The following is a 16,387-nucleotide window of genomic DNA, read 5'->3' as shown; positions in this document are numbered from 1 at the left end:
TGTTCATCCCTCATAGATATCAATAACACAGATAATACGCACACATAGCACGTAATTTATATTAAATACTTCATATCTATGTGTAAGATGAAAGTAACTATGCACTCACTTGATAAGGTGGTGACTCGGTACTCGGACAGCGCTTCGTTTACTTTAAAATAATTTCCTTCAACGAAACCTAGTATTATTACCACTAGATTTTAGTCTAATATTTACCGTGACTAATTATTAGTCTTATTATTATTATTATATAAGCGTTTAAACAATACTTTCCAACCACTATGTACAGACAGGGGCCAGATAAAAACACCGGAGGGCAGGACCATTTTGGCATATAGCACTTCTGAAATCCAACAACCCTATGCGGCCATTTAAACCAGATTCCCCGTACCACGAGTAGTTAAAAAGATATTATAACGACATTTATATAAGTCATAATAATAGCTCAAATATTTATTATAAGTTCAAAATAACAATACTAATTTTAAATATAAGCTATATTAAAATAGGTAAGCATAACTTACTTACAAGGGGGTTTTAGCTAGGAGTCGGGCTCTGAAGGGGCAGAACTTTGTCGCTGAATCTTTCTAAGAAAGATTCGTGCAGCGCTTCAGCGCACACCTTACTATACTAAAACTACAGAAAGAGAAGTCGAATCACGAGGGACCGAAATGCTCGTGGATAAGAAGAGAAAGACTCTTGAACCAAGAGAATAGTGCAAGAAATATGAGAGCCCAAGCCTCTTATTTATAGTAATTGAATTTACAAAAACTACCCTCCATAATTACTTAATGACCTTATAGTTATATAAACGACTAAACACCCCTTCATAATACTATTTTAAATAGATTTAACGATATTTGTACTAAACTAATGTCGAAAGTACTCAACACTAGTCTTATAATAACCGCATCGTCGATAACTTTCTAATGATATATATATATATATATATATATATATATATATATATATATATATATATATATATATATATTTGTATATATATGTGTACATATATATGATTTATACTTTATTTTAATATGTAAATATGCTATTATAATTTGTAACTCGTTCATACGAACTCCATTTTTGATGTTCTTTATATCCACGCTTTGGTATTTACGAGTACTACAACTTTCATTTAGACGCCGTCACCTAATTCTCATTCTATCTCAGATTTACAAAACTGTATCGAATTTATCGCGCTCGAAGAGTAGGGACCAAGTTTCGTCCATATCTTTAACATACGAGCTCTACTCTCGACATTATTTATATCCACGCGTAGGTAAAAACAAGATCTAAAACTTTCATTTAGACTCCGTCAGCTAATTCTCGACCGATCTTAAATTTATCAGTAGGAGGAGATTATACTGTTAAATGTCCGCGTAAAATTCATAACTTCTACATACGGACTCCGTTTTCGTCTGTATTTTTACCATTGAGTTCCTATTAATAAGATCTTCAACTCTCATTTAGGTCGCGTAGGCCAAAAACCGCTCGAATTAAAATTCGAGTTTCGGGCCGTGCACTGCTATGCCAAATCTTAGAAAATTCATAACTTCCTCATACGAAGTCAGAATTGGGCGTTCTTTTTTTGTATGTTCTCGGTTTAACGTATACTACTAATTTTGTTTAGATCACTAAGGCTAAAAAGTCTTCTACCGTAAATTCACTATTTACGTCTCCCGGTGCCTTGCCGGTTTTGCCGTAAAACTTCGACGGGCCATAACTTCTTCGTTATAACTCGGATTTCGGCATTCTTTATATGTACGGAACCCTTGTAACATATACTACAACTTGGTTAAGATTAATCATTCTAAATAATCTTCCATCAAAAACTCATTTTTGATGCTCATCGTCTCTAAATTGACTAACCCGGATCTGCGGGCGTTACAATTATCTCCCCCTTAGGATGATTACGTCCCGGAATCATCAATGAAACAGGGCTGTATAATGACTCCGTACATTATCTCTTTATCCTAGGTAATAATCGTAACTTCTATGTTCCTTCGAATGAGTATCTAATTCTTGGACTTCTCGACTGCAGGCGGTGCTCGATCTTGTACTTGCTCCCTATCTCACGTTAGACTCCAAATTATGACCTTCAAGTCACAATCTTGATCCTCACTGGATACAAACTTAAGATAAGTTTTTTTTTGCTACAATGAAACGATGATTCATATTCTAATGACCTATCATCGTATGTTGCAACGCTTAGACTCAGGTCTCTTAGAGTCTTCCAGAACAGACTATACTTTCATTCATGTTCTAATCTCATCTTAAAAGGTAGCATTTCTAGCTACAAGCAACTTTTCGTGATACCTCTATTGATCGCTTTTTATTTCAATTTTCCGTCTTAAGTCAGATGCTACATCGAACTTGATTCTCTGAACCACATAACATACTCAGCGTAGTCGGACTCAATTTGATATGACCACTAGGGTCGGAATAACAATCATCTTCTTAGTCATTATCGAAACGATGGTAACGACATACTTGAATAAAACGAAATCAATTACTAGCTCCTTGGTAACCTTGTAACTTTCCCTAATCCAAGCGTGAGTCCTGTGCTTCCGGTAGTATAGGCCTCTACTACCATTCACACCTACTCATACTCGTCCCAAGTATTGTCTCGCAGCTTTCCAAGTTACTATCACAAAAACAATTTTAACACATAAAAATGTGTCCAATCAATCATAAAATTTTCCCTAGACTCTACTAGGACTTCTTCCATGCGTATCTTCAATCATCAATTGTACTTCAACTCGGTTGGTGATGGAAATGTCAGACGATGGGATAACTTCATGGATTATACCAAAAATCTTTCTTTCTGCAAATCGAAAGTTTACTTCTCCCGTACTAGACGTATTATTTATTAGATGCATTCTAAAGGCAAGATATCACTCTTATGATATCTTCCAATAAGTACCATTCAGTATCTTAAGCCTTCTCATTTCCTCCATTTACTCAATTCACTACAAGTCTTCACCATGATGTTCTGTACACCAAAGCAATCGTTTGGTGTATTGAGACGAGAAAAAAGATAGAGGAAGGTTTAGACGCGTATTCCTCCTTATTACCTCGAAAAATTATATGTCAGTTCTAATATCGTAATTAAACGTTTAGAAATCCGAACACATAAAATTTCCATATCCGGTCGGCAACAGACCATAGATCCGATCAAACGATAGCATAAAGCATCACAAATTATTAAGCACATAAAAGCATCTTAGGCATCTTCCCTAATTAAGCTAGTGCTTATGTCTATTCAGGCGTACTTCCTAAAATATATTAGACACACTCCTCACGATCATCACTTAGCATTCTAAGTTTAAGTCTAGAAATATATTAGGCAGCTGAAGCCTCACGAGGCTAACTATCCGACTCATGATTTGGAGCTGGGGGCTGTGGTTTTCGCCCTCAAGATTTGGCGGCATTACCTCTATGGGGTCCGTTGTACCATTTACACGAACCACAAGAGCTTGAGGTACCTCTTGGATTAGCCGAATCTGAACATGAGGCAGCGTCGGTGGTTAGATGTGGTGAAGGATTATGACTGTGAGATCCTTTACCACCCGGGCAAGGCCAATGTGGTGGCCGATACATCTTTACCACCCGGGCAAGGCCAATGTGGTGGCCGGGTGGCCTCGTTTGATTATGATAGCCGAGGGTTATTGACCCTGCATGGGAGGGTTTGGGTTCCGTACTGGGGCAGAGTACGGGAAGTTCTGATGGATCAGGCCCATAACTCGAGGTTCGCCATCCATCCTGGGGCGACAAAGATGTATCGGGATCTTTGCCCTGATTACTGGTGGTCCTGCATGAAGCGGGACGTAGTGTGGTATGTGGAGAGGTGCTTGACCTGCATGAAGGTCAAGGCTGAGCGCCAGAGACCACACGGCAAGATGCAGCCGCTAGACATTATCGTGTGGAAATGGGAAGATATGACCATGGATTTCATTACCAAGCTTCCCAGGACTGCACGCGGGGTAGATTAGATATGGGTCATCGTGGATCGGTTGACCAAGAGCGCTCATTTTATCCCGATCCAGGAGAGCATATCGGCCGAGAAGTTGGCCGAGATATACATGCGTGAGATAGTGGCACGACATGGAGTGCTTGTCTCGGTGGTGTAATACTGAGATGTCCGTTTCACTTTCATATTTTAGAAGCGGTTTCACGAGGAGATGGGTACTCGGCTCCGCTTCAACATCGCTTTCCACCCTCAGACAGACGGACAAAGCGAGAGGAGGATACAGACTCTTGAGGACATACTACGCGCATGTGTTTTGGATTTTGGTGGTAGTTGGGATACGTATCTTCCGTTAGCAGAATTTTCATATAACAACAGTTACCACGCCAGCATAGACCGACCTCCCTTCGAGATGCTATATGGGAGGAAGTGTAGGACCCCAATCTGTTGGGGTGAGGTCAGTCAGAGAGTCATGGGGAGTACTAAGGTAGTACTCAAGACTACAGAGCGGGTCCAGCAGGTTCGGAGCAGGCCCCAGGTACATTGGTCCCTTCAGGGTTATAGCCCGAGTGGGCATGGTGGCTTATCGGTTGGATCTATCGGCAGAGCTCAGTCAGATCCACAACACTTTCCATGTTTCCCAGTTGCGGAAGTGCTTAGTGGATGATTCAGCGATTGTACCCTTGGAGGACATTCAGGTTGACGACAGCCTGAACTACATTGAGAGACCGCTGGAGATCCTGGATCGCAAGATGAAAACCTTGAGGAACAAGGTTGTTCAGCTAGTGAAGGTGCAATGGCATCACCGCAAGGGTTCAGAGTGGACTTAGGAGCCCGAGGAGGAGATGAGGGAGCACTACTCAGAGTTGTTTTCAGATGCAGCAGACTGCGAGGACGAAGTCTAAGACAAGTGGGGGAGAATTGTAACGCCCAAATCCCTGGTATGCATTAAATATTTATTTATTCATTTTAAGAGAAGGACTCGACGAGTTGGTGGCCCTAACTCGTCGAGTAGAAAGAGGATTATGCGCGGGGTTCAAGCTTTCTACTCGATGAGTCGAGATCCCTCGACTCGGCTAGTAGATCGGCCAGAATGAAACCCTAATTTCGGGGTTTTGCACCCTATTTAAGAATCTTAATCCCCACCCCTTAGCCTCATTTACAACCTCCTTGTCTCAAACCTTAATCCACGAAACCTTAGAGCATCTTGTGAGTGTGTGAGAAATTTATAAGCAACCTTTTGTGTTCTTGAAGCTTGAAGAAGAAGAATGAATTAGAAGGCTCAACAGGAGGAGAGTACATCCAGAAACTACACTTCTTTGGTTACATTTTCTGGTAATCAAGTGTCTATCTTGACCTCTAGTTCATTAGATCTCTTATTTCCCCATTTATGAAGGTTTTGGCCCAAGAATGATAACTTTTGGGGAATGGATGACCAAAGTGGATAATCTTCCAGATCTAGGACTTAGAGGGGCTGTTATGACATAAAGGTGCAAACTTTATGCCATTGGAGCCCCCATGCAAGACATAGAGTGTTATATTGGCCTTTTTAGCCCCAAAAGGCCATGTATGTGGAGAAAGGTTGGAACTTTACGTGTCCAAGTAGTGTTAGGAGAGTAGATCTGAAGTTGTAAGCCTTATTTTGGTGGATGGAAGGGTTAAGGACCAAGTTCTAGGTCCCAATGAATTAGGGTTTGAGCTAAACCCTTTAGGAAGTGGTATTAAGGGGTAAAGTCAGAAACTTTACCCATAAAGGGACATTTTCAGGGTTATGGTGAAGTATGAAGTTTGGATCTGAAGTGTAGGGGCTTAATCCATTAAGATAGCCCAAACAGACAGGGGAACTCAGCGAGTCCAGTAAGGGACTCGACGAGTTGAAGCCGGGTTGTCCCGATAGTATGTCAGGTAGAACTGACGAGTCTGTGAAGGGACTCGACGAGTTGACTCGGTTGACCACGAGTCTGAGTTGTTCAGAAACTCGTAGACTTGAGAGATAACTCGACGAGTTGGGTTGACTGGGAGTTAACCTTAACTTTGACTTTGACCAGGACGTTGACTTTGACTAGGGGTAAAATGGTCATTTTACCCTAAGAAGGATTATCAGATTCTGATTAAGTGTTATTGTGAAATTGATAGTCGTGGAGACGTTGGAGCAGCCGACAGGGATTCCTCACACGAGATTTCACAACTAGAATTCGAGGTGAGTTTCCTCTAGTAGGAACGGGTCTAAGTCACCAAGGCCGGTCCGTATAGCTAGTAGTAGTACCGGACTATGGTCCGATGTCGGGCGGGGCCCAATGTAGGTTTATATGTTTTCCGGATTTCGATTCGATGCCAGGGCAGTCCCGAGGAATGTTTGTATGCTTGATGTCTTTGTGATTCTTGCATGTGTTGTATTGTATGTTTCCGGACTTCGGTCCGATGCCGGGGCGGTCCCGTGGAATGTTAGTTGGTTACCGGACTACGGTCCGATGTCGGGCGGGGCCCGAGGCATGTTTAAGTGTTAATTTTATATGCTTAGGTTTATGTGTATTGTTGATTATACTTTTACGTATTCCGAGATTTGCTCGATGCCGGGCGAGGCTCGATGTCAGGCGGGGCCCGATGCCGAGTAGGGTTCAATGTCGGTAAAGCCGATGCCGAGCTTGACTCGATGTAGCTGGGGCGGGGCCCAAGATGTGTTTATGTGATATGTGTATGGTATGTGGTAGTTGGGGAGACTCACTGAGCTTCGTGCTTACAGTTTTCAGTTTTGGTTTTAGGTACTTCCACTAGCAAGGGGAAGGGCTCGGGATGATCGCATGGCACACACCACAGTTTTACCCTGGGATGTTTTAGACTGATATTTTTCTCATATGATTTTGATATAGTATTGGACGTGATGTTTTGAGATACATGATTCTTGATTTTCTTTATGATGATGGATGATTTATGGTTTTGTTATAAGTTTTAAAATAAAAATTTTTGGTCTATAATTTTGGGATGTTTCAAGAAAGGCATGGTGCTTTTAATTGTTTAATAAAAAGCATGGGGGATAAATCTAGCTAGTAGAATCATGGGTGCTAAATGGTTAAATACCTATGTACATTATGCATGCTATATATATGTGAGAAAGGCTTTCACTTATGGTTGCTTCTCTTCTCCCCTCAAAACTGTAACATGCATGATGCATGGGTTTCTCTCTCACTTTTGATAATCTTATGAAGATATTACTTGCTTTTATACTCTCTTGAAGTTCATACTGATGGGTTTTGAGGAAAACAAACAATCCCTATGTATGCATGCAACCCTAATTTGTAGGATCTATGTTTTCACTATTGAACATGAAAGTATTAAACACAAAGATAAACCCTAGGAGGCATCTACTATAATCGAAATTCATAACAAGATAAAGTAGACTAACCTTTGAATGTTATATAGTAATAATAATCAATTCCTTGAAGTTGTTGAAGCTTGAGAACTAGTGTCACAAGTGTAACACCTCTAATGGCTCACAAACACACTTAGCAAGAGGGTGTATGAGAGAGGAGGAGGAGGACGCTTCAAGATTTCGGCCCTTATTGGGGTTAGATTGACCGGAGAAATCTCAATGGGGTATAGCCCTTTATATAGTTGTTGGTAGCTTAGGGCCACAACTAGGGTTTTAAGGAGGAAACCCTAATTCCTTAACTTAAGGCCTAAGCAGTCCAAGAACCTCATCCAAGAGGCCCTTGGACGAAATTTCTAGGCCTTCCCTAGAAGATTTCGTCCAACCCATCTAGGAAGGTTCTAGATCCCAATTCCACAACTATCAATAAATTGCCAAACAGCCCCTGCACTTTTAATTAATTCCTTTAATCCCAAAATTAATTCCAAATTAATTTCTGATTAAATATGAATTAAATAATATGATTTCTAATTAATATATTATTTACATAATACAATAATAAATCATTTATTTCAATAAATTATTCCTCTTTCTCAATAGGTAATCCTGTCTAGTTGCTAGTATGAAGGCAACCAAAAAGGACTGTGCTACTATCAATTCAAGTACATACCAATTATAGTTATGGGCTTAGACACCTAATCCAACAGTTTCCCACTTGGATAAGTCTAACAACTTTAGTTTCAAGTATAACTTTAAAAATTGACTAGCAAATTGTAGCTCTCAAAGCCGCTGTCGACTATGACCTAGTCAGTAACATGTCCTAAGATAAGTGATCATATAATCCTCCGTTCTGCAAGAGATCATGTGGACAAATGACATGTAACAGAACCATTCTCATTGTCCAACAGTTTGTTTCCTGATTTCCGATTTGTAATGACAAATAACTACAATTGAACACATCAATTTACTCCTGATTGGGCCCGGCACATAAGTCAACACCAAATCATCGAGAGGCCCAAGATATCGCTTTTTCTGTTAGGGTAAAAGGAACATATAAACTTTGAATTATATGCTTCCAAAATTTACTCATCAAATCATGCACAACAATACGTTTTATAACATCAAGTTATTGATGCGTTTACGTATCATCAATGCACAACCAACTTGTAAACAACAATTCATATATCTCCTTTTCAAGATTATACAATATTATCATCTTAGATTTACTCGTGATAAATTCCATGAAGTAATTCTCTGAGCGTGGGTTAATCCAATACTTAAATTCTCCATTTCAAAAGTACTCATGAATGTTGTAGCAAACCATTGCTATGTCTAAACCCTTTAGACAATCTACAACCCAATTCATGATAGCCTTAATTCATTATTTACTTCCAAAGTATGATCGACTGTGGATATTTGAATAATCTAATTATTCGGGAAGTAAAACATGCAAAAATGAAACACAATGATAAACAATTGACAAAAGATAGTAAACGATACTCAAAAATAAATCCCCATTATTTAATCATCAAATGTCAATTACATTTATTTGTTACAAGGTTCTAAATATCTATCTAATCACTAAAATTAATATCATCCTTCAGACCAATGCTCCTCGCATGTTGAACGTGCTTAACCCTACTCATACCCTTTGTGAGGGGATTGGCAGGATTCTCTTCAGATGATACCCTCTTTACGACGAGGTGTCCTTCTTTTACTCGATGTCTGATAAGGTGGTATTTTTTGTCGATATGTCTAGATCTGCCCTGATCTCTTGGTTCCTTTTTCAAGGCAACTTCTCCTTCATTATCACAGAAAATCTCCTTTGGCTCCTTTATGGCTGGCACAACTCCAACGTCCACGATGAAGTTCTTCAACCATATAGTCTCCTTTGATGCTTCGCTTGCTGCAATGTACCCTGATTCACAAGTAGAATCAGCCACCGTTTCCTGCTTGGAACTTTTCCAAGTTACAGCTCCTCCATTAAGGGTAAACACCCAGCCAGATTGAGAAAAGAATATGTCTCTGTCTGTCTGAAGGTTAGCGTCGCTATACCCAGTAACTCTTAAGTTATCACTTCCACCAAGCACAAGGACCCAGTCATTGGTTCTTCGCAGATACTTAAGAATATTCTTGACCGCTGTCCAATGAGCTCTACCTAGATTTCCCTGATATCGACTAACCATGCTCAAAGCAAAATCCATGTCAGGGCGAGTACATGTCATAGCATACATGATCGATCCAACGGCGGGAGCATAAAGAACTCGACTCATTTCTGCTATCTCTGCATCAGTACGCAGACTCTGAGTCTTACTCAGTTTGGTATTACTCTGGATAGGCAACTCTCTTTTCTTGGAATTCTCCATCCTAAAACACTTTAACACTTTATCCAAATATGTACTTTGACTAAGTCCAATTAGTCTTTTACTCCTATTTCTCAAAATCCTTATTCCCAAAATATAAGCATCCTCTCCCAGATCCTTCATAGTGAAACACTTTCCAAGCCAAGACTTAACCTCTTGCAAAGTTGGAATGTCGTTTCCTATGAGTAGTATGTCATCAACATACAATACCAAAAAGGTGACTATACTCCCACTAGCTTTGACATATACACAAGATTCATCTTCACTTCTAGAGAAGCCAAACTCTTTAACTTTCTTCATCAAAGCAAAGAGACCATCTGCGAGAAGCTTGTTTCAATCCATAGATTGATTTCTCAAGATTACACACTTAGCATCCACAAAACCCTCTGGATGACTCATGTAAACATCCTCAGTCAACTTTCCATTAATGAAAGTGGTTTTGACATCCATCTGCAAAATTTCATAATCATGAAACGCAGCTATGGCTAGCATAACCCTAATAGAATTAATCTTAGCCACTAGTGAGAAGGTCTCATCATAGTCAACCCATGGGGTTTGAGTAAAGCCCTTTACATCCAGTCGAGCCTTGAAAGTGTGTACCTTTCCATCCATATCGGTCTTCTTCTTGAAGATCCATTTGCACCCTACTGTCTTACGACCTGGTACATTATCAACCAAATTCCAAACTTTGTTGTCATACATGGACTTGATCTCGCTGTCCATTGCCTCTTTCCACTTGGCAGACTCAGGGCACGCCATAGCTTCCTTGTAGTTAGAAGGCTCATCCAAATTTACTAGTGTATTATCACTGATAAACGTATCACCATCTGTAGTTATATGGAAACCATAAAACTCAGGTGGCATTCTAACTCTACTGGAACGCCTCAGAGGTAATGACTCGTCAATTGGTTCAGTAGGAATTTCTTCCTCAGGTTGAGCGCTGGTGTTAGAGGTTTCTTCATTTCTTGACTCTTGAATTTATTCAAGATCAATTGTACTCCCACTGTCCTCTTTTCATATGAGCTCTCTCTCGCGAAAGACTCCCCTTCGTGCTACAAAGACCACGTTTTCACTAGTTCTGTAGAACAAATATCCAAAGGACTTTTGTGGGTGGCCGATGAAAATACATCTCTCACTTCGAGGTTCAAGCTTGTTGTGAATCTCTCGTCGAATGAAAGCTTCACAACCCCAAACTTTGATATGTGCCAACGAGGGAACCTTTCCTGTCCACATCTCATGAGGTGTTTTGCCAACCTTCTTTGTTGGGACAAGATTAAGAATGTAGGCGGCAGTCTCCAAGGAATACCCCCAGAAAGAGATTGGAAGTGAAGCTCGACTCATCATGGAACGAACCATGTCCAACAAGGTTCGATTACGCCGCTCAGTCACACCATTAAGTTGTGGTGTCCTAGGAGGTGTTAATTGTGAAACAATTCTACATTCCTTGAGGTAGTCGTGGAACTCGATACTAAGATACTCACCACCTCTATCAAATCTCAGAATCTTTATCTTCCTGCCCAATTGATTCTCGACTTCTTGTTTGAACTCTTTGAACTTTTCAAAGGTTTCTAACTTATGATTGATTAAGTAGATATAGCATATCTGCTATAATCATTAGTAAAAGTCACATAGAATCGATTTGCATCCCTTGTGGTGGATCTGAAGGGACCACACACATCTGTGTGTATGAGAATCAATAATCCTTCACCTCTTTCACAAGAACCAGTGAAAGGTGATTTATTCATATTTCCAAGCAATGAAGACTCGCATGTGTCATCCGACCTTAAGTCAAATGATTCCAACACTCCATCATTTTGGAGTTAGGCAATGCGTTTCTTGTTGACATGTCCAACATGACAATGCCAAAAGCATGATTTTTCTAAACATTAGACAAATCAATTTGCAAAACATTATTACCTAAATTGTCTATAATCATCACAATTTCATACATGCCATCATAAGGTAATGATTTAAAATAAAATACACCATTTTTGTAAGCATAAATAGAACCATTCTCATTATTAAAAGAATATCTAAAACCTTGTCTATATAAACCATGAAATGAAATGAAATGATGTTTCTCGTAATTTCTGACGAATAGCCACAATTGTTCAAATCCAAACATAACCCACTACTAAGCACTAAAGAATAAACACCAATCTTGGTAATAGGTGACGATATCCTATTGCTCATAATCAGGTTCATCTTCCCATGCTCCACATCCTCACTTCTTTTTATCCCCTGCAAGTCAGAACAAATATGAAAACCACATCCTGTATCAAGGACCTAAGAATTCAAATGTGGTGAGATTTTAGATAGGATAGTGTAAATACTTGCCGAGGTTGGCTTCACCTTGCCATCCTTTATATCCTTAAAGTATTTGGAGCAACGACGTTTCCAATGCCCCCTATCATGGCAGTAAAAGCAAGTAGCCTCCTTAGGATCAGAGGCTAGAGGAGCATCATAACTGGCTTTTCCTTTGGGTCCATTGCTTGAGGACCCAGCCAAGGACTTTCCCTTCCAATTCTGTTTAGGAGGAGCTTTCCTCTTCTTCCCCTTTCCTTGCCCAATAGCCAAGACAGGAGCAGCAGTAGGAGTGGAAGCAATACTCTTTCCCTTCATTCCACTTTCAGTAGTTCTCAGCAAGCTCTGAAGTTGAGCCAATGTGGTCTATTGGTTGTTCAAATGATAAGTCATGATGAACTGATCATAACAACTGGGCAATGAGTGCAAGACTATGTCAATAGCCAATTCCTCATCGAAGTTCACATTGAGCTTCAGCAAACGTTCCACATATCGTTGCATACGTTGCAAGTGGCTCGTGATAGAATCTCCGTCCTTCATCTTGTTGGTAATTAGGGACTTTACTACCTCTTATTTCTCTTGACGAGCTCTTTGATGGTACTTTTCCATTAAGTCCTTGTTCATCTCATACGGACAGTAATCCTCATAGAACCTTTACAGCTCAAGAGTAGCTTTTGTTTCATCAATCTCGATTAGTTCTTTTTCGAGCACATACTCCTTGTCCTTGAAGCGTAGAGCCATCTTGATGTTTCACATCCAATCATTATAATTGATGCCATTAAAGATTACTTTCGAGAAAATTCCCAATAGCGAGAAGTTGATGGAGGAGTTTTTGTTGTCGGAGGAACCAGAAGCATTGTTGGAAGTTGACATCTGAAAAGAAGAAGGACAAGTTTTTTATTAGATAAGAAAATACTTAATATAACACCTAAGGCTAGGATCCAACTAAATAATTCACAATTCATAAGAGGGACGTCGTAATCTAATTGTAAATTATTTAAAGGTAGGTAAATGACAATTTACCAATTTCACCACGAAAAACGAAATTCCTAGATCTTTTGAGATTCATTAAATTATTCAATGGTATATTTAATCTCGTTTATGCTCTTCCACTTGTGATTGGGATACCGAGAATCGTAAACAAGATGTGAATAACCATGCAAATTAGCTTGGTACTCTCGATGTCATTTATCACCTAATTAATGTGCCGGTTAGCCACGCATGCTCCATTAATCAATGATAATTTACGAGACACCCATTGCCACCCTTTATTAATCCATATTAGTGTGTCGGTTAACCACACACGCTCCACTAACGACTTATATAAAGTGCAATGTGCAATTTCATGGATTAGCATCAAATTCACATTTTTCCTAAAGTAACTAAGATTGGGAATTTAATAAAACATTTATTTACTTTATTTATTCCATTATACTTATTAATGAGAATTAAGTGTGTTGGATTAGGTTTCTAAGCCCATAACTATAATTGGTATGTACTTGACCCGATAGTAGCATGGTCATTTTGGTTTGCCTTCACCATAGCAGTTTGATAGGATGAGTTTTGGAGAAAGAGGTTAATTGATGATTTATTAATATATTATAAGAATAATATATTAACTGAGAAATCATATTATTTAATTAGTATTGATCAGAAATTAATTTGGAATTAATTTAGTGATCAAAAGACTCTGATTAAAAGAACGGGGACTGATTGTGTAAATCACTAATAGTTGTAGTTTGGGCTAATGGACTCTCTTGATATGGGGTGGACGAAAATATAGGGGAAGCCCATAGAGTTTTCGTTCAATGCCTATCATGTGGGTATGTGGATTGCTTAGGGCCTAAGCAAGGGAATTAAGGTTTCTAGTTGAAAACCCTAGTAGCAGCTCAACTATAAAAGGAACCCCAAGGCTCCTAAAATCGGCCACTTGATTCCCTAGAAGAAACCCTGGCCGATTTGTGCAGCCTCCACCTCTCTCTCTTGTTCATCCATTGCTAAGTGGTGTTTGTGACTCCATTAGAGGTGCAACACTTGAGGCACTAAGCTCTTGAAGTTCAATATCAATCAATCAACAAGAAAGGTATTCTTCTAACCCTAGTTTATTCATTGAATCCGAAAATTGTATGCTAGTTTAGGGTTCTTGCTTTGGAAAATTGATTTGCATGTATAACTTGAGAAAAAACTAGATCCAAAGCAATTAGGGTTGCATGTGCACCATAGGAATGTTGTAATGCTCAAAACCCATCAGTGGTATCAGAGCTTAGGGTGTTTTTTCTGATATATTTGATGCTATTGTGTTTTGCCAAAGCTGGAACAAAATCGATTTTGGCTCTCTGACTGCAAAACTCGACGAGTCCATGCCCTGACTCTACGAGTTGGTTCGTCAGTTGGCAGATTTTTCGGATTTCAAGCCTAAATTAGATAAGGATCATTACCTTAAATTGTTTTAACTGTTAAAATTCGAATTTTCTGTTATGGTAATGAATATCCTCATCTAATTGAAAGATAATGGTCAAATTTTAAGATAATGTTCAAAATTATGTGATTAGTTTAATTATTTAAAATTTGATCTAGAAGTTTTGAAAAGTTTCAAAATTTTCCCTCAAGTTTTGGTATTTAAAATTTGATTAAAAGTTTCAATTTTTAAATATTAAATTCTAAAACTGTTGGGTCAAAAATATGGTTTATACTTTACTTTTCTAGGCTTTAATAGTTTCCGGTCAAGGGCCGAAAACTCCTTGGGTTTATTTGTAGCTTGGACCGAAAACCCATGTGTTTTCGGTCTAGCATTGGGTTTACGGTTGGGTGGCGTTTACGGTCCGTGTGATGTTTACCGTCTATATAGTGTTTGCGGTTGTAAACAAGTTTACGGTTGTAAACGTGTTTACGGCTACTGTTCCCTATAAATAGTGTCAGTAGATGTCAGATGGAAGAGAGAGTTTACGGTCAAGTGTGTGTGTAAATCAAGGTGTTCTAGAGAGAGAAACTAGAGAGAAGAAGAGAGTGTGTGTGTGTGTGTGGATCTTATGTGTATGGAACATCATTCATATTATTGAATACACCATAGATTCATCAAGTTCTTCTTCTTATTCTACATTTGATCTTGCATCATCCACTTGATTGGGATTCACCACCATCAAGTGGATCTGATTGATACATCAAACGTTTTTGGGGACTTATAGTTGGTATTAGAGCTTGGATTGTATCAATCTCTTTGGCAAGATCTGGAGCGTTTTTGCATTTTTTTTCTTGAAGGATTTTATGTTTTTGGATAGTTTTTGAACAAATATTGGGGGTTTGTTCTTCGTGTTCTTCATAAAAACGACTTTTTGATCGAGTTTTGGAGCTAAAAAGTTGAAAAATCGTGTTTTTGGCAAAAATCTGGGCGTTTTCGGTTGTGATATGTTCATTAGTTTACTGTTGTAAACTAATTCTCGGCTGTAAACGTATTGTATTTTCGGCTGTGCACGGCGAGCTTTCGGTCAGAACGCGTTTACGGTCCTTGCGCGTGTGGTCCTCGTCTGCGGCCATCATCATATATTCAAAAATTTTGGGGTGGAGGAGGATCGAACTCGCGTCTCTTGCATACACAACCCACCACCTTACCGATCCATCTAGCAAGCCACATGTTAAACATCTTCCCTGATTAGTTCAAGTAGCATTCGCAATTTTGGTTCCTATTTTCGGATTTTTTACAATTTTGGCCCAAATAATTTTTTCTATTTTATAAGTTTCATTTTCTACCCAAAATTTTGCTTTTTAATTTTTGACTATCATTTTTGACCTTAAAATTTGACTTTGACTTTCAAATTTGACCTTTGACTTTAAACTTTGACTTTTTCGTTTAACTTTCAAATTTTCACGTTTGGTTTTTCGGTTTGACTTTTAAGTTTGAATTTTTAAACTTGACTTTTAAGATTGACTTTTGAGGTTTATAGTCAAAGGGCATTTTTGGTAAACAATGAGTTCCTCAAACATCCCGGTCAATGAGTTCCAAAATAGTTTAAACATCAGTGTTCCCAGAAATCATAATCATCAATCGAGGAAGTGTACGGTCACGGCTTCGCCTTTCCGCGGTCATCCGCTGAACCTGAAACAATAAACTGAAACTGTAAGCTCGAAGGCTTAGTGAGTTACCCCCAAAATACTCATACACACAATAATACACATACAATAACAAACAACATACTATGGGTCCAATCATCCATCAGGATGGAATACCCCAGGCCCTCAACCATTGGGTTGGAATGCTAACATATCGTCGGTATCGTGTTTTTTTCAATCGTTTCGTGTTTTTGCCTAACACGACACGACACAAAATGTTTTTTCTAAACCCGAACACGACACGACAAGATATCGTGTTTTTTTTCATTAACA

Source organism: Lactuca virosa, chromosome 7 (genome assembly GCF_052849685.1).
Source record: "Lactuca virosa cultivar CGN04683 chromosome 7, Lactuca_virosa_CGN04683_v6, whole genome shotgun sequence".
Lineage (NCBI taxonomy): Eukaryota > Viridiplantae > Streptophyta > Magnoliopsida > Asterales > Asteraceae > Lactuca > Lactuca virosa.
The sequence above is the reverse complement of the archived record's forward strand: the minus strand, read 5'-3'. Positions refer to the sequence as shown.